Here is a 21,430-nt window from a genome sequence, read left to right on the forward strand (position 1 = left end):
TGGAATGATCTGGTTGTGAGAAGTGATGTCCCACAGGTGAGCAGTATCTTCCTTCTTCGTGATGGAGTATAGAGTGTCTGTGCATATTCATTCCTCCTTGTAGTTTTTGGCTGGTTTCCCCAATGTAGCAACCTTGGTCACATTTGTTGCATTGAATCATATACACTATATTCCTGGATGTGCAGCTGTATGATCCTTTAACATTGAATGTTCTATGGTTGTGACTGGCTGTGGGATCTTGGCAAATATGTTTGCAGAATTTGCAGGCGTTTGTTGCTGCACGGCTTTGTGCCATTATCAGTGTCTTTATCAGTAAAGTATTGTGAGTGGAAGGGTCCTGTTCTTAGGACCGAAACGTCGGGTGATTGTGCCATGTTTCCTCTAATACACTCTTGACACAGGATTACCTTGAGTGCTGTCTCTTCTTTGCTGTGGTTTCCTGGGATTCGAGGTCTGCCTGGTAATGAACTATTTTCCTATATATATATATATATATATATATATATATATATATATATATATATATATATATATATATATAGGGAACCATGTTTAAAATGGTTTTGGAAGCAAAAGGTGGCACTGTGTGCTCATTTGCATGTCATTTCCCAGAATCCCTTGCTGCAGTGGAAGTGCTGTGTGCTGAGTGATAATGGTGAAAGGCAGGGTTGCAGACCTGCCTAAGACACGCAGATGAGCATACAGTTGTATTTACATTTACTATATATATATAATATATATATTTAAAATCTTATGAAGCCATACATTTTTAAATATATATATTAAAAGTTAGATTTTATGCGGTGGTGTGCATAAAAGTGATTTCCTTTAGGGTGGACATCTATATATAAATACTCCCAATAGTTTTGAAACAGTCAAAGTACAGGATATCCCAATGGGAAATTATTTTATATTTTTATTCACATTTTATTTCAGTTTGTTCCTTAACTGGGTCAACAATGTACAGAGCTCAGGGGCTTCCCTGATAAATGGCAGAAATGGCTTTAAAGTATAAAAAATAGCGGCCAACTGTTCTATAATGACCTGATGAAGCCTTCATAAATATATCGATGTTGTAGTTATGAATAAAAGATGATTTGTACAGATATAATGTTGAATATACTGGTAGGTTAGCATTAAATTAGCACGTAATGAGAAGACATTTCAAGACCAAGAGACTAGACTTCAAAAGGAAGCAATGGTTTCAGTGGTTCATTTTAGCAAACATATCAGGCTCGACTACAGTTCTAAATAGAATGTCTATCACGTGACCTCCTGACGAAGCACTACGTGCGAAACGCATAGAGGTCACGTGAGGCTGCTTCTTGGATTCTTTTGAGTGAAGAGAGAGACACATCTTGAGGAGCAGGGGCTTCTTGCGGCACGGGTGTACAGTGCTGGTCCGGACCATTTACATCCACTTTCCCCGGCTGTTTGAACCACAGCTCCCTGATGGTGTTTCTTAGTATTGGGCAATTGTAAGTTAAACATTTAATTTATTATTTCTTTAAAGCACTGTTACTTTTTTCTAGTCACTGTTACTTTTTGTCTTTTTGAAATACTGTTGTTTCTTTTGCATTTTTCACATTGTGTGTGTATGTGTGTGCAACCTCTCAATTTGAGGTAGTTTTATTAAAGATAATTAGTGTTTGCTCAGTGCGCTTTCTAGCTACAGTATGTTTTTCTTTGTTTTGTGAGTTTTCTGCAAAGGAGCTCACTTCCTTTTAGGGGGTGTGAGGAGTCCCTCCGGCAGACAGCAGCAAGCTTTTAACCCTACCAGTGCAGAATTACATGTGTGACAGCACCAGCGCGGAGTATTATTTGTTTACTAAATAGAATGTTAATCAACTCAGTACAATAATATTTATTTATTTATAAATTGAGACCTCTCGTTTTCAAGTATGTCCTGGGCACAGAGTTATGACGACAGATATATGGTTACAAATACATAGTTACATTAAGTGAGCAAAGTTATACATTATATACACAATAATATATTATACACAATATACACAATAATGGTGCTCCAGCTAGGTAAACTTGATCGGTGTAATTTGATATTTGTATAACCTTGCCTAGAACACTCCCCTTAGTGAGGCTCATATATAGTGGTGTGCAACACTAGATCTTGGGGTAAACCCCTTTGATTTCCACACACAGATTGTAAATTGTGATTCACAGTCATCACTAACAACTCCACACCATTCCTGATAAACGATATTTTGCTCAGTTTGTTCTGCCTGTCGCCAAAGAAGAAATGTGAGTCGATTAAAGCTGAAGAGAAGAGCAGTAAACAGAGGGATGGATTTTACTTTGCAAGTAGTAAGCTGTTCATAAGTCAGCTGAGCTCTGACTTATAGTTACCCAGGGTCCAGTAATACTAACAGCTTTGCAAAATACATATGAAACTGAGCCGCTCATGAGCAGCCGCCACCTGTCAACAAAACAAGCCGTCTAATTTGCACCAACTAACAACAGACTTTACTTGAATATCTGTGACTGAGAAGTGAATTGCCTATTAAAAGTAATTTTGTTGACTTCAGAAGTAGCAGAGGGATGGCCCTGAACGGTGTCTCGTATTATTCTCATAACAAAATATCTACTGGAAGAAGAAGAATATTATTGTATGTCTTTATTTATATAGCGCCATTAATGTACATAGCGCTTCACAGTAGTAATACACATGGTAATCAAATAAATAACAGATAATATAAATAACAGATCATGGGAATAAGTGCTTCAGACATAAAAGTAACATTAAGGAAGAGGAGTCCCTGCCCCGAGGAGCTTACAGTCTAATTGGTAGGTAGGGAGAACGTACAGAGACAGTAGGAGGGAGTTCTGGTAAGTGCGTCTGCAGGGGGCCAGGCTTATTATTTATCGATAGCATATTTTTGCTACATCCTTACTTACCTCATCATGGGAGCATAACTGCTTCAGCAAGAACATGTCTTTTAAAGCAGCAAAATATTTGAAATATTACTGTATACTTAAAAAAATACTTTTTATTATAATTATTATTCAACACAATACCATTTTTAATGAGTGTTAAAGCATCATTTGATTTCTATAGCAGGCTTTAGCACACCTCCCCAGCAGTGCAACATTTTGGCAACATTTTCCTGTTTGTGATCATTTGTTGCCAATATTCCCATCAGTTTTAGCTTTAAACTGTAACAATGGATAATGTTGCCTTAGTAATTTAATGATAGATTGTAGCTGCTGAGTTACACCGACTGAAGAAGCCATTATTTTAGTCAGACAATCAGGATTTATACAGATGTATAAAATAAGCACTAAACGATTGCCATCTTAGGTAAGAATGTAGAATTATACATTTCCACATGCTTTACATATACAAATAATAATAATAATAATAATAATAATAATAAAGAGGAATGTATTATTGGTGCTTTGAGAAATCTCCCTGTGCTTTTTAATGTAAAATACTCACTATCATAAAGCTGCAGTTCAAGCTGTTTAAAAAAAAAATATATTATTATTATTTCCATTCAATATGTGCACTAATACAATCTGAACACTGACAAGTGATTAGCTATGTTGCTGATCAATCCGTTCTCCTGTGATCGATTGGCAAAGATTCGGCTCAGGGGTTCACTAAATCACTGTTAGTGCTGCAGAAAAGTACCCAAGATGCAAAGTTCTGTGTGGAAGATCATGTGACCAGGCAGGCACTAGATACAATTGGGATGTGCCAGAGCCGGTCTCAGAAGAGTAAGGGGATGTGACTTTGTAAATGGTTGCTATAGAAACAATTTTTTTTAAATACTACAAGTATTTTCTCATAGTACAGAACTGATTTATTAAAAAAAAAAACACACATGTAGGATATTGCAGGAACAGCAGCTTTAAGGGAAGGATCTGTATCAATACAATTTCATCTGAAAACTTTCATAAATAGCGGATGCAGTAACAAGTCTGACGTTTGAAAGAAGAACCAGATATATGACTGTTGCATATAGATATTTCTCCATAAGAGGTCTTCTTAGAAAAGTCAGGTGGGGGGGGGGGAAGTATGGGGGGGGGGACATCAGCTATTCCTGGATATATTGACATTGGATATTGGATACTGCTAAATCTCTTTTGAATTGGAAGACTGAATTGTGAAACTACCCAAAGAAGAACCCTCTGAGTTATGAAAGCTTTCATATTATATACAATGAACAATGTATTAATTTCAAAATACCACAGTATGTATATAATTACTTTTGGTGTATTTTCCTTTTTCACATGCAACAAGGAACCACTATTGTGATTGTTCTATTTTTATCCACATAAGAATCAATTATTTATTAAGAATATTTTTTATTCTTATTTATTTTTGTTGTACTTGCGTATCTTGTGTATTTTTTCAAAATCTAATTTTTTAAATAAAAATAAAATAAAAATAGAATGTTTGTAAACAGCCATAAATAATAGTAAGAACCAAACCAGATGCAGAAAAAAACACAATTCCATAATGCTTTAGAAAATGTATTGTATTTATGGTAAATAAAAAAAAAACTAAATACAATACAAAAGTATATAAGTATAAAGTTACACGATGACCAAATAACACTGAAGAAAAAAGAAAGTTGTGATATTTAGTTTTTAGTAGGGTTGCCACATGTCCAGTATTGAATCGGACTGTCCTGTATTTGGACACTCCATCCAGTAAAAAGTTAGAGGTAATACTGGACATGTATGTGTCCGGTGTTACCTCTCTGTTATTAGTGACCTGACCGGCTTGGGGGTCCGTGGGATTTCCCCGATCCTGTTTGGCTGCTGCTGGGTAATGTAGCCAATCAGCAAGAGGTGTGAAGAGCCTTGGGGTGGAGCCAAAGAGATAAGAAAACAGCATGAAGCGGAGAGAGGTGAAAGGGTGTGTGTGTGTGTCTCTCGAGTGCGTCACACCTTTCACAATTGTGTCAAGTATTTTTGGAGACGCTACCTGGCAACACTACTTTTTAGGTATAGGGACTATGGGCCTCATGCAGTAAGCGCTGATAAGGCTTTTATCGGCATTTTCGCGCCAAAATTGAGTTTGAGATTCAGTAAGCGCCGATAAGTGGTCAAAATTTGCATTTTTTCTTCCCGATAAAAATTTATCGGCATGCGGCTGCCGATAACCCACTTTTCGGCACTTTTCGCCACTTTTTGAAATTGGCTGTATTCTAGTAGCCCCGATCAGCTTATCGGTGCTGTTCGGCACTCAAAAATGGAGATTTCATCGGCAATTTGTCCCGCCAACTAAAGTTGGAAGTTGGAGGGGAGAAGGATCGGCAACATTGCCGGGGCGGCACTTAGAAAAAAAAGCTCATCTCTACATCAATGGAGTCAATGGAGCGGGGACTTATAACTTTATAGGAATGTTTACGTTATATTGCTCCTAATAAAAATGTGCTTTTCATTACAGTGTCGATGTGATTCACTTCATCGTGTCACGGCTTACGTTTATTATTGGCAGAACATTTTACTTGTCTATGATGATGTTTTGCGTGTCACATTATTCTTCATGTTATGATGTGTCAAGGGAAACTCCTATAGTAAACTCCTTAAAGGAACAGGTCACATCATATTAAACATTTTACTTAAGTGTGCTTCAAATTATTATATGATGTTACAGATTTCACACATCTAACAGATCCAGCGTACAGTAATGTTGCTTTACATTAGAGAATGCTTTTAATGTGTAACGCATGATCAATCGTAAATGTAGCTGTTTGTTTTCATGTTTACATGTACTTTGTGACCTCCCTCTTTTTATGACATCCGCAATTGGACACTCAATAATAATTGCATGTTTACATTGTACACGATGCATTAGAATCACTTCATGATAAGTTATACACACATCTATAATAGTTACTCATTTTTAACACGATTGAAATAATCATTAGCAAGTATCCTGATGGCATTAAATTATGCATATGCACTTGACAATTAGTTCATGTGAACATGTGACAAGAACATGCGAAATTAGACATGTTGCAATGTCGTTTTTCAACGTGAATGTCATGGTTGTATCCTAATGAGATGACTATGTGTTGCGTTCAGAAGTGGTACATGCATTACACATTCCACAAATACTTGCGAATTAATTCTTGGACAAAGCTTAACGTTACATCATTCTCAAATATCATGATTGCCTGGTGAACACACATAAATAATCCTTTTAATTAGTACTGGATAACCGTTTGCATTGAACTACTTGGATATGTTAATGTAACACCTTGTACTTCATCAAGTCTCCTGAGGAGGAGATTATAAGTCGCTATCGTTTGAGTTCAGCAGCAATTTTAGCTCTTTATCAAGAGATACAGGGCTATTTACATTTTGTGACAGCCAGAGGTTGTGCAGTCCCTGGGCTTGTGAAAATGCTGTGCACATTACATTATCTTGCTTCTGCGTCATTCCAGACAACTGTGGGCATAGTGGGCGGGGTGTCGCAATCTACATTCTCGCGGGCCTTTACCCAGTTTCTATGTGCACTCAATAGACGCGCTAGGAATTATATTCATTTTCCTACAGAGCACACAGAGTAGCTGGAAGTGAGGAATGGCTTTTATAACATAGCCGGGATACCATGTGTGATGGGTGCAATCGATTGCACCCATGTTGCCTTGATCCCGCCTAGTCAGAGTGAGCATGCTTACCGCAACCGTAAGCACTACCATTCCCTGAATGTACAGGTGGTATGCGATGCCACGATGAAGATTATGCATGTTGTAGCCAAATTCCCTGGTTCCAGTCACGATTCCTCTATCCTGATGTGTACAGTATTGTGTATTAAATATCATATTTGACATATTATATAATTTTTATCATATCACATACAAAAGTGTCACTTCTGTGTGTTGCTTACCTTAATGAACATGTCATGACAATGATTTATATTCATTCATGTTTGATTTTTCAAGGTACAGTAGAGGCAACTCTTATTCGAACAAAAACCAGTGGCAATTCCCCAAAAAAACCAGGAAACACCCAGGTACATTCTGAATACATGCCTTAAACTTTCCTTAAATTAGCCCCAGCATTTCTGCATTGATTAATGGCCTATCAGATTAACAGCGGGGGTCCCTGGCAGTCCCATTCAAACTGAATTGGACTGCCAGGGATCCCTGCTGTGTTAATCCTATGGGTCGTTAGTCAATGCAGAAATGCCTTAAACGTGCCTCAAACTAGCCCAGAACATACCCAGCACATACCCAGCACATACCAAGCACATACCCAGAATGTAACCCGGCTAGTTTACAGCAAATGTTAGAATAAACGTTGCCTCTACTGTATATCACTCCAAGGACTGCTCATGGTATGTATTTGAATTTACATCTGTAAGAAGATGTGCAAACCTTGATACAGGTATAGTGACAGGATGTATAAAGAGAACGTAATTAAAAAGATGTGACAATTGAAAATGATCTTTTCTGTATTGTGTCCGTGCGTTTATCTACACTTCGTGGTTATTGTGTAGTGTGTTTTCTAAGCATAACATACATTACATAACATGTAATTTGGACTACGTAACAAGATCCATTCATGCACATGAGCGATATTAACACTCAATGCATGTTTGTATGACCTTAGCCAAATGTGGTAAACATCATAAACATTTCAATGTATGTGATGATTTAATATCTCACTTCATCTTCATGTTGATTACTACATTGTCACATGTGTATGTATAAATCAAAGATGTGTGTTGATTTGACGTACAGCTAACATTTGTCAAAATGTTAACACCATTCCTAAGTTTAGTTCTTTTGATTATCAACTTTTCCTACATCATTCCACACAATGACTATGTAGTTAATATAAATTTAATTTCATTCACGTTACTTATTCATAATGATCATGATCCTTTATAAGTACTGTCAACATATGAACATAAATGAAGGAGACATTTACATACGCACACATTTCAGCAACATACTGTGTGTGTTTGTTTTTTGTTCGTTTTTGTGTGATGCATGTATTTCTACCATAAATAATATAAACCTACATAATAATTTTGTTTTTATCATCGGCGTCACTTAGCTATGTATATGTTGAACGTTTAATAATAACACTAAACTATAGTTACTCGTGTGAATTAAATGTACACACAAATGTTCATGGTTTCATGATCTGTACATAACATTCATTAGCTCATGCATGTTAGGTTACCACTACAACCTAGGTGATAATATAATATTCACACGACTCAAAATTTTATATCACCTCCCTATTGTTATTGTGTACGTTCAGATACAATGTCTACAAGTTGTTATGTAGCATTTACATTCTTTGTCAAGTCACACGTGAGAATATAATATATAGTAGATTAATGTGTTTGCTGAGTGATAATGTGGGTAGCATATATCACGTGACAATACATATAATGTTAGTAAAATTTTTAAATTATTGCATATAAGATCTAACTTCAGTGCTTAGCAACATCATTATGATAATTAAGTGCATAGTAAATATTTGCAAAATAGGATCACATTATGTAGTGATTGTTAATCTGCGCAGCAATCATTGAAAGCTTTGTTACATATTTATTATAATAGTTGTTCGCTAGTCGTCACAATCATCTAATAGAACGATTTTCCATCTGACATCATACATTGGTCCCATGTATTGATCCGCAACATCTGTGAAATACAGCAAACACATGATGTTCAAAGATGCCACATTTATCTATGTTTCAGCATGACAACGCTTAACACATCTCTATATGATTGTGGATATTCACGCATAAGTTACGTATATGTTTAAACTGCAAGGATCAAACTAAAGATCCAGAAGTATCATATTTTTCACATAGCGTTGCTGGCATTACTACTGATATGTTTGTTCCGGTGCCTGTATACATAATAATGTGCGCGCACAATGATATGGAAGCGAAACAAATTCACTTCTACACACGTACATATCTACACTTTGTCAATGGACGTGTACCCACGGCAAAAACGGGCGATCAGCCAAATGAGCGTACAAAATACATGTGATGTCATGTTAAGGCACCGTGAAATGGACGCAAACACCCCTCCCACTGAATGAACATTGGCCTACAGCGCTGTGCACGCACCGCCCGACCGACGCGCGTGCATGACACACTGCACTGACCGTAACAATAAGCTACGGCCACAGCCAATACAGTTTCACGTGCGCACGTCGGTTGGGGTTGGGACTTGCATCGGTAACCTTTTTAAGGACGCCTTGGGACATTACCACGTTTCCACGTCATATGTGGGCGTCACGTTGTTTGTATATGTTGAATGCTAAACAATGAGGTGTGTGTGTGTGTGTGTTACAGTTAGTGTAACATGTTGAAATGATACTTTAAAAACGATAATAATGTATGATTTAGGACTCCGTCACCAATGTGTACTAATAGTTCGTCATGTAGGATATTGTTATAGGAAATAATGTCTTTGTGCACGCTACATGTAAGCCTGTCTGCAATGTTAAGCTGGATCCACTCATTTGCATTACAAATTGTGTATATTATGAATGTACACATATATTATTTGAGTAAAGGCCTAACGACATTTGTATTTACCATTCATGTAGAAGTCCAAATTGATTTGGCTGCATCACCTCGCTCCAGGAAGGCACAACAGTCTCATCCATGGTTGAGGCAACCGTTGAATCCTGAATCACACACATCTCCATTATGTCGTAATATGGATCTGCAGTGGCTTCTTCAAACAAGAGGTCCGGAGGTACGTACAGTTGTTGGTTGTTTCCACCTCCACATTCGTCTTGCCCATATAAGTATTAATACATATCATAGTAGTTATGTCCATCTTGCATCTGGTCTTGATGAATGGCCGGTGTAGGTATATTAGCAGACGTGACAGTCTGTGCGGCTTCAATGTTACTGGTATTAGGCAAATATATGCTATTTAACAGAAGATATGTTCCATGTTCCATGGTAACTTTAAATGATGAAGCAACCTGCCAGCAGCCGTATCATTCAGATTTACGATGAGGGACACGCTCAAAACATTCATTTGCGGATAACGTGAAACGTACAGAAGTTTTAAAATTTCTTTGCTTGGCTGATTCTTGGTAGTATGGATATTTGTTTTGGATCAACTCATATATTTCCCCCACCGTTGCCTTTTTTTCTGCCGTTGACTCGATTGTTTCTGAAATCAAAAATGTATATGATTTACGTGGATGGCTGTGCAATGTTGAAGCTCGTGCCATTTCTTCTCTCTTCAAGTGTACAGTGTCTAAGTTGAACGCATACGGATGTCTGCTGAATGTGTGAATAGTTACATGTTATCTTCGCGGTTTGTTCCAAGGTTATAATACAACCTAACAGTTATATGCCTAGGTTTTCTCCCACAAGAAATAGGTTACAATAATTGGCTGAAATTCTTTATCTAAGATACCCTCTTCACAGGAATCAAAACTTTCATTTGGGCTTATGCAATTAAAATTTGCAAAACAAGTTTACTCTTTTAATTTCTATAACAATGTGTGTGAAATCATCAATAGTGCTATGATGAAGAGATTTCTAATAACAGTTAGGTAAAATTAAGCATACACACATCTCTCTATTTGTCTCTTATGTTTTCTCTCTCTGTTTTTCTCTCTCTGTTTTTCTCTCTCTCTGTTTTTCTCTCTCTCTGTTTTTCTCTCTCTGTTTTTCTCTCTCTCTGTTTTTCTCTCTCTCTCTCTCTCTCTCTCTCTCTCTCTCTGTTTGTCTCTCTCTCTGTTTGTCTCTCTTGAGATATATATATATATCTTAAACTATATATTGTGTCTGTATATATATGTGTGTGTGTATATATAAGACATGCAAATGAACATACAGTAATATTTTCAGTTGCTATATATATCTAGATATATATAGATATATAGATATATATCGATATTGGTACATTGAAGGCCTTGTTGTGTGCAAACACGCCTTGTTGTAAGTATCTTAACAGTTCATTAAAGTTTATAACATTACTGATTCAGTATGTTTGAGGGCCTGATCGAGTCAGCTGTGTAGAAGTTGTATTTAACAGCAAACAAGGCCTCTTTGCAGCCATGAAGGCCTGTACTGTTCATTCTGATTAGATCTATATTATATATAGAGTGCAATACTAAACACATTGATGTGTGTAAGTAGGCCTTGTTGTAATCATATTCAAAGTTTAATACAGCTGAGTGAATTAGGGGCTCACTCATACTGATACCATAATTGTAGCAAGTGTCCTAACATTTATATCTCATTAACACAAGGCCTGTTTGCTCACAACACTGGCAGATATATATATATATATACCACTGTCATTAAGGTTATGGTGGGTAAAAAAAGTGACAAAAACCCTCCACAGTAAAGCATAAAGCAACTGTAAATATTACTGTATGTTCATTTGCATGTCTTAGACAGGTCTGCAACCCTGTCTTTCCCCATTGTCACCCAGCATACAGCGCTTCCACTGCAGCAAGAGATTCTGGGAAATGACATGCAAATGAGCACTCAGTGTCACCTTTTGTCTCAAGCTCGTATTACACAAGTCAATCCTCAAGCCACTGCATGCTGTTTTAAACACAGCTTTTAAACAGAGGCTGGGATGAGATGCAAAGCCATTAGACCTACTCACATACATGATGTGAGTAGGTCTAATGGCTTTGCATCTCATCCCAGCCTCTGTTTAAAAGCTGTGTTTAAAACAGCATGCAGTGGCTTGAGGATTGGCTTGTGTAATACGAGCTTGAGACAAAAGGTGACACTGAGTGCTCATTTGCATGTCATTTCCCAGAATCTCTTGCTGCAGTGGAAGCGCTGTATGCTGGGTGACAATGGGGAAAGACAGGGTTGCAGACCTGTCTAAGACATGCAAATGAACATACAGTAATATTTACAGTTGATATATATATATATATATATATATATATATATATATATCAACTGTAAATATTACTGTATGTTCATATATATATACTGTGTGTGTATATACATATATAGATAGAGATACAGAGAGACTACAGATATATTCATACAGGCTTACAGATCTGTTATTGTAACCAAAAAGCATACATGATCAGATGCCAACATTATGAAGTATGAAAGAGGATTAAGGTAAGTAATGTCTTACAGAGTTAAGACACAAGAAAACATCACATTCAAATGTATGCTTTTATATGGGTACTTAATTAAATCTCTATGTCAATAATATTAGCATGAAATTACTATGTACCTTAAAAAAAAGGCTACAGACATCTCATTTTGAACAAGAGGTAAGTGAATGTCATCTTCCATAAACATGCCAAGTGTGTAATAATGTTATACCATTAATCAACTGATGATTAGTAGATATTAATACTGTATGTTATAAAATATGCCTTCATTCAGTCAATGAGCATTTATAAACATTCATGTGTACAAGGACATACTTGAATGTTATCAAGCATATGTACATGATCATACATACACTATGCATGAAATAGTCTGCAGTAAACACCAGTACAACAAAAAATTTAGTGAATGTCTTTTTTTATTTATCTTTAGACTTTTGAGAGCGAGTCACAGGCCTGCTTGTTGGCTGTTGTGTTTGCTTTTTCCCTCTGCCAAGTACTCTGGCCTTAACTGTACCACTTGTACTGACCTGTGGCACTTCAGTGCCAGTAAGTGTGGGCTGTGGCACTTCAGGGGCACTGGGTGTGGGCTGTGGCAGTTGACTGGCAGTAAGTGTGGGCTGTGGCACTTCAGGGGCACTGGGTGTGGGCTCTGGCAGTTGACTGGCAGTAAGTGTGGGCTGTGGCACTTCAGGGACACTGGGTGTGGGCTGTGGCAGTTGACTGGCAGTAAGTGTGGGCTGTGGCACTTCAGGGGCACTGGGTGTGGGCTGTGGCAGTTGACTGGCAGTAAGTGTGGGCTGTGGCACTTCAGGGGCACTGGGTGTGGGCTTTGGCAGTTGACAGGCAGTAAGTGTGGGCTGTGGCACTTCAGGGACACTGGGTGTGGGCTGTGACAGTTGTGAAAGACTTGATAAACATTGCAAGAGTGATGGTGGAGCACTTTCTTGTTTTGGTGTTTTAATCTTCTTCCAATAGCTGGTTATTAGCATTTGTTGCCCTAACTTTCTTTTGCGTGTCTCATTTGTAGGTGTTTGTTCCATATTTTGAACAGATGTAAGCGGTTGGATGTTGACAGGGACCTGCACAGAAGTTGCAGCTACTGTACCGTTATCATCCTGAACTGGGGAATGAAGAACTGATGACTGTGGCGAAAAAGTAGCACCATGTAAAGATCCATCCTCTGATGGGGTAAAGTGGAATTGTTGTTCTCTTGCTGTACTGCGCAACAGATTTGCTTGGCTTACATTAAGAACTAGTGCTTGTAATGTTCTGTTTACATTTTGGATTTCTTTAGGGACTTGGATGATGACTTGTTTAATTTGTGTCATTTCTGATTTTAACCTTTCATGCATCCTTTCATGCAGTGACATCATCCTTTAATGCATTGTCATCATTTCTGAATGACGACGATTTTCTTCACCCAAGATTCGTTCTTCAGAAGCTGCAATAGCTGAGTAGGTGTCACGAGCAGGAGGACTTGAATGCTGGGTTAATCCAGGAGTGTGAACATCTTCATGGTCACTTGAGTGAATTTGGCCTTGAGCGGCAACATCTGTTTCTACATATAAAGAAAGACATGATGAACTGCCATGGAACTTTCACTTTATTATCACTATAATGATAGTTATTCTCATAGTGGAACACATAACATGTTTCCATAATTTATTCTTTGTGTCCAATTTAAAACATGATGCTTGAAGTAACAATGATGTTTCGACTCAGTGTGAAAGAAGAATGAATTAAAGGATATTGTAACATCCCAAATCCTAGCTGATACTTTACAACACACACAATACATGTTGTCAGTAAACAGTACATCTTCTGTGACAATAACTGATATTAAGTTCATTACATGTGAAATGCATTTATTTTGCATGGCTAATGAAATTCTTCACATGTACACATTATATGGGCTGCACCTCATACACTCAACTTCCATTCTTGATGATGACCTTGCTGATGAGCTTGATGATACAGGTGATGAGACATGTTCCTTGTCAGGTAACACAGGAGCAACTATATAGAAGAATAACATCTGATTTTAATTGTCATGTGTACATAATTAACATTAATTATCTGTAGTGGGAGTAGTTATGGCTAAATATCAGCATCACACAACGAAATCACAATGATATGGTTAGGGCAATCTGTATATTATCCATCTTAACATAAATGGACAAGTGAACCTAATCGGCACATTTATTTTAAACACCATACAATATTCATGCAGGAATGCGTTGTAAAATTAAGTGTTCTGTTGTACATACACTGCATATGTTGTGTAGTAATCTAACTCAAATAATGTACATCACTACCAGGAAAGCAAATTTGACTCTGCTTAGAATTCAGCACCTAATTGTGGAAATGTGTATGAATGTGTTTACAGATCTGAACGAACATTTAAGAGAAGCAAGTGTAGCGCTCAATGTGGCTGACACTCAGCAACACATGCAGTGTGTCGCTCATAGATGGTACTGGTGTGATAAGGTTGGCGTATCTCTAACGTTAAAAGAATATATGAGTTAACGAATGACTAACGTACGTTTTAATATATAGTGGAGTGGTGGGTGAAAGTATTCAGATAATTACCATTTCAAATGAATGTGATGCACTTGTGTTCACCTTGTCAGCTTCAAAGAACTATAGTCCCTCCCCCAAGACGTGACACCACCCTGAGCTGTTATTTGCTACTACCACCTGTAAGCCCTCCCACAACACTTGACCCTACCATGACCCTGTGATCTGGGTCTGTGGCCGACACCACCCCTCTATTCACCTCTATGCTGTGATTACATGTTAATTGCAGCTGGTTTCAGACAACGGTACATGAGCGAAATACACATATGAAGTGAGCTACATATGAACACAATTAAAGACCATATGGTACATGTTCCTATTTATGCTCACATGAGACTATATGAAGCGAATAAAAAGCTTTATTGAAACCTAACGAAATGTGTTAGTGCAAATTATTTCTGCTCGCATTAGAATGCACAATATTCCATGCAAGACATGATTAGGTAGTAATGGCCTGTTTATAGGTGTAACATAGATTATCAATAATATATATATATATTTGTTATGTATATATGTTAAGACACATACATGAAATAGTGAATGATGCTTTTGTGTGCACAGACACAGTCTAACGAAGTTATACATTACTGTGACAAAGAATGAGTGCGGGTGTGCTTTGTGGTTATGTATGTTAACCCATAGTTTGTAAAAAGATTCCAACATACCTTCATCTTTCAACTATAGGGCAAAGATGTTGAATGGTTGGTAAAGTACAAGGTTGCAGTGTGTGTTATTTGGAAGATCATTACAAATAATCCCTTCATGCAGGTCAAGTTGTGTATGTTTACTCATAATTATGTCATCCACGCTAGCTGAGCCAATACATGTTTCCAAAAACACATAGATACATATATATATATATATATATATATATATATATATATATATATATATATATATATATATATATATATATATATATATATATATATATATGTGTGTGTTTTTTTAGGACAACTATATATAAATATCAATATATTTATATAGATAGATAGATATATATATAGAGAGATAGAGAGACATATATACAGATATATATATGTAGGTATGCTTTTATTGGGAAGAAACTATACGTTTCATCGTAAATATAGATAAGAACTGTAACATACGACACGCGTAGTACAGTAACATTTGTCACCTGGTGGAAATTGAGCCAAATAAATTCCGATACCTCTACCCTGCCAATCCCTCCAAGACGACAGGAAGAAATTTTTCCCGCATCTGCTCCTCCAATGGAGTTAACATTAGAGATTGTGCTGGCGGCCCACCTCCAGTGGCAGAAGCATGCATCCGTTGTGCTTGGATTTTTTTTCTTTAAGTTTGCCCTGATATCATCGAATCTCTTCCGACAATTCGCCCGGTCCCTGACATGATTCCCACACGCAGACACAGCCAATGTTATTTGGTCCCACATTTCTTTTTTTGATGCTGAACTTGTCCGCCCTTGAAATACATACAAAATATATGACGTTAATTATTATTAGAAAAACGAGCAGTTTCCTAAACTGCTACCTGTTCCAAGAGATACCAAACATGCTGGTTTAGGTTGAATATGTGTAGCACATGAGCATTTACGTGTAAACATACAAATCTAAGGAAGCTTGCATGAATATTGTATGAACTTTGGCAAACTTTTTAGACTGATTGTTATGGTCGTTATAAATAAATAATTAACTTTAATTGATAGATATTAGAGAATAAAAGTTTGATATTAAGACATCTCACATGAGATAGGATAACATGTCTTTGAACAATCAATGCAAAGATAGACTTACCTAGTAAATGCCCATACAGAGAGTCATAGTGCTCCAAAATCCCTGTGACAAGAACTCTGTTTTCCTCTTCATTGAAACGAGGATTACGTGGCCGCTCCACACGTTTCTTCCGAACATGTCCAGCCCCAGAGCTTGCCTGCTGCTGACTGGACTCTCCTTCCAATGGAAGAGACTCCAAAAGCGGCCCACCACCATGCAGCCCACCACCAGACACCCCAGCACCACCAGCAACAGACACCCCAGCAGCACCAGCAACAGAGCCACCAGCAACACTCACACTCACAGCAACACCAGTCGCACTCCCAGCAACATCACTCGCATTCGCAGCAACAGCACTCCCCTGAATCCTCTGTTCACTCAGACGCGTACTCACACGACTACCAGTACCACTCACACCAGCATCACTCCTCCCACGCCTTTCGGCCATACCTATAGCACTCACAAAGAACAGAAAAGAAATTTAAAGACAATCGCACTGAACACTTACAAAGTGACAACAAGACAAAGATGTTAACAAAACAATACAGGACAAAGCTCTCACAATACACAACAACTCTCTCAGTCAATATGAAATACAGTGGCGACACTGTTAATTCTAACACGGCCATCACCACGGTTAAAAAGAAACGCGGGCGCCGCGCGGCCGTACCCCGCCACGAACCGGGAAGGTTCGCGGCCGCTTTCTAGCACCTCAGGCGCATTCAATTGAAAGCGCCATAGCGCATTTCTATTGCGGCACGGGATAGACCAGGGAAACTTTCAACAACATGCACGTCACGTGCAAGGCCAGCTCCTCTCTTTTGTAAGACTAAGCTGTGCCGCAGCAGTATGTAAATCGCCCAGTTCTGTGTGTGTCTCTCTCTCTCTCTCTCTCTCTCTCTCTCTCTCAACAACACAGAGAATGAATAAAAATACACACTGCCTTTAAATGGGCCGCTCAATCAAAAACATGCTTGCTTCGGCAGATTCAGCAAGAAGTTTCATTTGCGAACCTAACACCACCTCGCCATGCACACCGATACACCTTTGTGTGATCGGCAAATCATCGGCAGAGTGGGAAGAAATGTTTTCGGCTTGATTCGGAATGGATTCGGCACTTATTGCATACGGCGAGGGAAAATCGGCACAATCATAACGATAAGGAACACTTGGCGAGAGGACTTTTTCGGCGCTTACTGCATGAGGCCCTATGTCTTAAATGTTGAATCTGAAAAAGGAAAACTCTTCTGGACCTATAGAAGACAGTCAGGTTTATTTTTGCAAAGCCGTCTTCTGCACGTTCTGGTGCTTGAAGACTTCTTAAAGCCAGGGTGTCATCCAGCACCAGGATGTGTCATTTGGCAGAAGACTAGTAAATATGGGCCATAGTGTAAAGACAGTGGGTCTCTGAGTTGCCATGCTTACTCACTGACTGGATTTGAAGAGGAGAGAGAAGAGAGAAGAGAGAGAGATTGACTGATCCCTTCTAACTACCCTTCCCCGTGATGTATAAATAGGATTGACCAACAACAAAACAATATGCAGAGTTCAGACATCCACATGCAGAGAAAACAGATACACATTGAAGTGTTGTGATACTGCGTGTGGGATAATGCTGACAACAGTAATGTAGAACGGGTCAGTAGGGCCAGGCTTGGGAGGAAGTGGGGGTAGCTCCGTCTTTGACATGTTAAGTTTGAGTCTGCGGAGGGCCATCCAGGATAATATAGCGGAGAGACATTCAGAGACTAGTCGGTACAGCAGGTGTAAGGTCAGGAGTCGAAAGGTAAATTTATGTGTCATCAGCATAGAGGTGATATTTGAACCCAAAACATATGATAAGGTCAAATAAAAAGAGTGTGTAAAAAGAATAGAGAAGAGGTCCAAGGACAGACCCCTGGGGTATCCCCACAGAGATATCGATGATCAATGAATGATAATAATAATATTAATAATAATAAAGCTTGTGCGAAACTTCTTACTACTTATAGCAAAAGAACTGGAGTAACAATGTGCTACTCTACTGTTTATTATAAATCTTATTTTTATACAATTAAAAAGGTTACTATACCTACGCATTTAGGATGATCTAAACATGATATTCAAAATGTACAATTTAGGACTAATTGCATACTGGGTATAATTGTATTAAATAATTACAAAAGCTTACCATGAACAATGCTTTCCCCACATTTTCAGGCAATCACCCAAAGACTGATCTCAGACTTTAAGTGGGAAAATGCAGAATGTTGCAGCTGATGGTCTCTAAATAATGTTGAATTGTCAACTGTGGCCATTGTTTCTCTCAACCCTGTGAAAACTGAAGTGCCAGCTGTTTACAAGACACAAGTGCTCTTGGAGGGCAGCAATTTTGCCAGTCTTTATACAGCTGCAAAGCGTAAAGGATTTTTGTTTTTGCCTTTGTGAGGGATATGGAGAATATTTCCCAATAGGTGACCATTCAAGGTGCACATCACTAACATGAATGCATACAAGGATATCTTAAAAGATTACATCTTGGGTATTTAAATATGTAATCCTCAGCTTTGGTTCTGCTTCATAGTCAGGAAGAAATGTATTGTTCCCTCTTATGAGACATCATTGGAAAATGTTTCACTGGGTCTTTTGTTTGTTTTCCTTCCTCTGGATCAATATACTGTAAATACAAATATAATCCATCAACGTCCAGCCAGAGTTCACGTACACGACAAGGAGACAGGCAAACACCAAGAGTGCCACAGCAGCATCAGCCCCTAAAAGGAAAATAACACATTTCTGTTGCAAATAAGTTTATTGCAATAAATGTTTAGGAAAATATGTGGCTCCTGTATCACATTTAGGCCAATAAGTAATTACCAACAATAACTGTAAACCACAATATCAATGGCTACATATTTTTAGTTCATTAGTCTAATAAAATAACATTCATATTGAGTCCTAAATTATGTCCAAAGACCAAACAAATGACAAGCAAACATTTTGACAAGGCCAGGGACCGCACAACCTCTGCCTGCCAGGGACTCTAAGGCCTTTTCCCCACTGCCCGCGGCTACGCACGCGACTTCATGTGCGGCGCACACAAAGTACGGCACCTATGGGGCCGGCCCCAGTAACCTCCAGGAAGCTCGATGCGTGACCACATTTTCAAAATTCAAGATATTTGACATTTTGAGCACGGTGGCCACGTCACGGCGGCGGTTCTGTCAATGCGGGCGAACCAGCTGCGTGACGTCATTGCCACGCCCCGCCAAAAACTCTTGTCTTTGCTCCCCCTGCCTCGCATTCCATCGCGACCCTAGGACCGTAGATCCCGGCTCTATCTGGTGCACGTGCCGTCAGTCGCTCAGATGCGCGCGTGCATGGAGTGACTGGGGCCCCAGCCTAAGGGGCCTATTCAGGAAGCTTCCATTCCCATTCAGAAGCAGGGACCCCATGCTGTCTTAATCCTTATGGGCACTAGTCTGGCTGTAGGGGAGGCACGATCTGGCCGTGGCAAGCTGCGTTTTACTTGCAGTTTCCTTGAGGAAACTGCTTAATAAAGCGTACTGCATCTGTACTAGGATATACACCTACTGTAGGTGTTTCGGTTTTGGACTTGACTTTATTTTCTGTGGAGATACTTCAAGGTGGCTGCTACTGTGTTTTTGTAAAAGCAGATTTAGATTCTACCTGAGACTTTGAATTTAGGTGTGAGCATCTAGCTAAGTAATGCCTCCCAAATGTTCTTTGTTTATCCTCTCATGCTGTCATAATTGCTATTGTTCTAGTCAGGCTTTCAAATATAGAAATAAAGATCTAGTCTTGCATATTACTGTAGCCCCCTTTCCCGCTGCCTAAGGGAAATCGCGGACGGCTATGCGTGCTGCTGATACCTGTACACTCACGGGAGGCCTGAGCCTGGGGTGAGCCCTCTCTCTCTTAGTGCAGCGCAACCACCTATGAGGGATCCCAGCGTGGGCGGGATGACTCCTCATAGGATCCAATACAAACAGAAATAACAATACAACACCATATATATAACTTGGTTTTACTGAAACCCCACAGTATGCAACAACACAATAAAATAACACATTGATGCAATACCCCAACACCCAGGTGTGTTTTCCCGAAAGTACTGAGGGTGCCTTGGGCACCTAAACACCCGGCGTTTGCAGAACTAGTCCCAACCAATGTGAGGTAGCGTTACCCTCGTGTGAACCATTGGTGCACATGTGATACCTGCCTGGGTACTCCAGTACACCAGGGGCAGCTTGCAGACTTGATAAGAAAGGTCCCACACAGCGGGGCCTCTGACAGCAATCCCCTATCGCCTAAGGATCCTGGCCTCCACGCGGTGCAAGCTCCAGCTGGAGTGTCTCACACAATGGGGGTGATTCACTAAGCTCCGAGTATTTGCGCTGAAATGGGAAAAATTAGCTCGGGCGCAAAAGGGTGAAGCCATATGCGCTATTCACTAAGGCTGCTCGGCGCGTTCTCGACCTGCCTTGCCAAAAAGTACCATATAGCGCGAGCACCTTCTTTCCCCCCTGATATTGTGCTTAAAGTTATATAGCACGATAACTGATATAAATACAGTAAAGCAGCCCGTAAGAACTGCATGGAGACACTGCGTCTCAATGCACGGCTCTTACAGGCAATCGTGCTGTACAAATATGATTTTTAATAATAGTGTAGATGAGCAGGGGGTCTCCTGTGCAAGGGATACCGGCACCCCATAAGGGGGCCTGTATCTCATGAAGTAGGGGGTCCCCGAGGCTGAAACCAATGCGGTTTAGCTCAGGGGACCCCCTGCACATGTACAGTATTATTAAAACACCAATACCAATAAACAATAACTCACTACCTTAGCTCCATGAGTTTATCGATAATTTGAACCATAATCTACACAGCCTGAAGTTAACGGTTCAAATAGATAAACAAATAATTGAATTCTTGGATATTTGTATCTCCAAATCAGCGGAGGGGAATGTTGAAACCACCATTTTCAGGAAAACAACGGCCACTAATATGTTGTTGATGGCAAA

At 39.0% G+C, this 21,430-nt stretch overlaps 1 long non-coding RNA gene across 3 annotated transcripts in view; it reads left to right on the forward strand.

The window, feature by feature from the left end:
- The first annotated feature begins 1,352 nt into the window (after positions 1–1,352).
- Positions 1,353–21,430, forward strand: part of LOC142488484 (uncharacterized) — a 65,339-nt gene continuing 45,261 nt past the window's right edge. Inside the window, exons 1-4 of one of the 3 annotated variants that reach the window (XR_012799428.1) lie at positions 1,353–1,478; positions 9,562–9,713; positions 13,103–13,263; positions 13,440–14,945. This is a non-coding gene — a long non-coding RNA (uncharacterized LOC142488484). Of the gene's footprint in view, positions 1,479–7,294; positions 7,366–9,561; positions 9,714–13,102; positions 13,264–13,439; positions 14,946–21,430 lie in introns of those variants that run through there. The other 2 variants (XR_012799430.1, XR_012799429.1) reach the window with 2 other exon arrangements.

Source organism: Ascaphus truei, chromosome 2 (genome assembly GCF_040206685.1).
Source record: "Ascaphus truei isolate aAscTru1 chromosome 2, aAscTru1.hap1, whole genome shotgun sequence".
Lineage (NCBI taxonomy): Eukaryota > Metazoa > Chordata > Amphibia > Anura > Ascaphidae > Ascaphus > Ascaphus truei.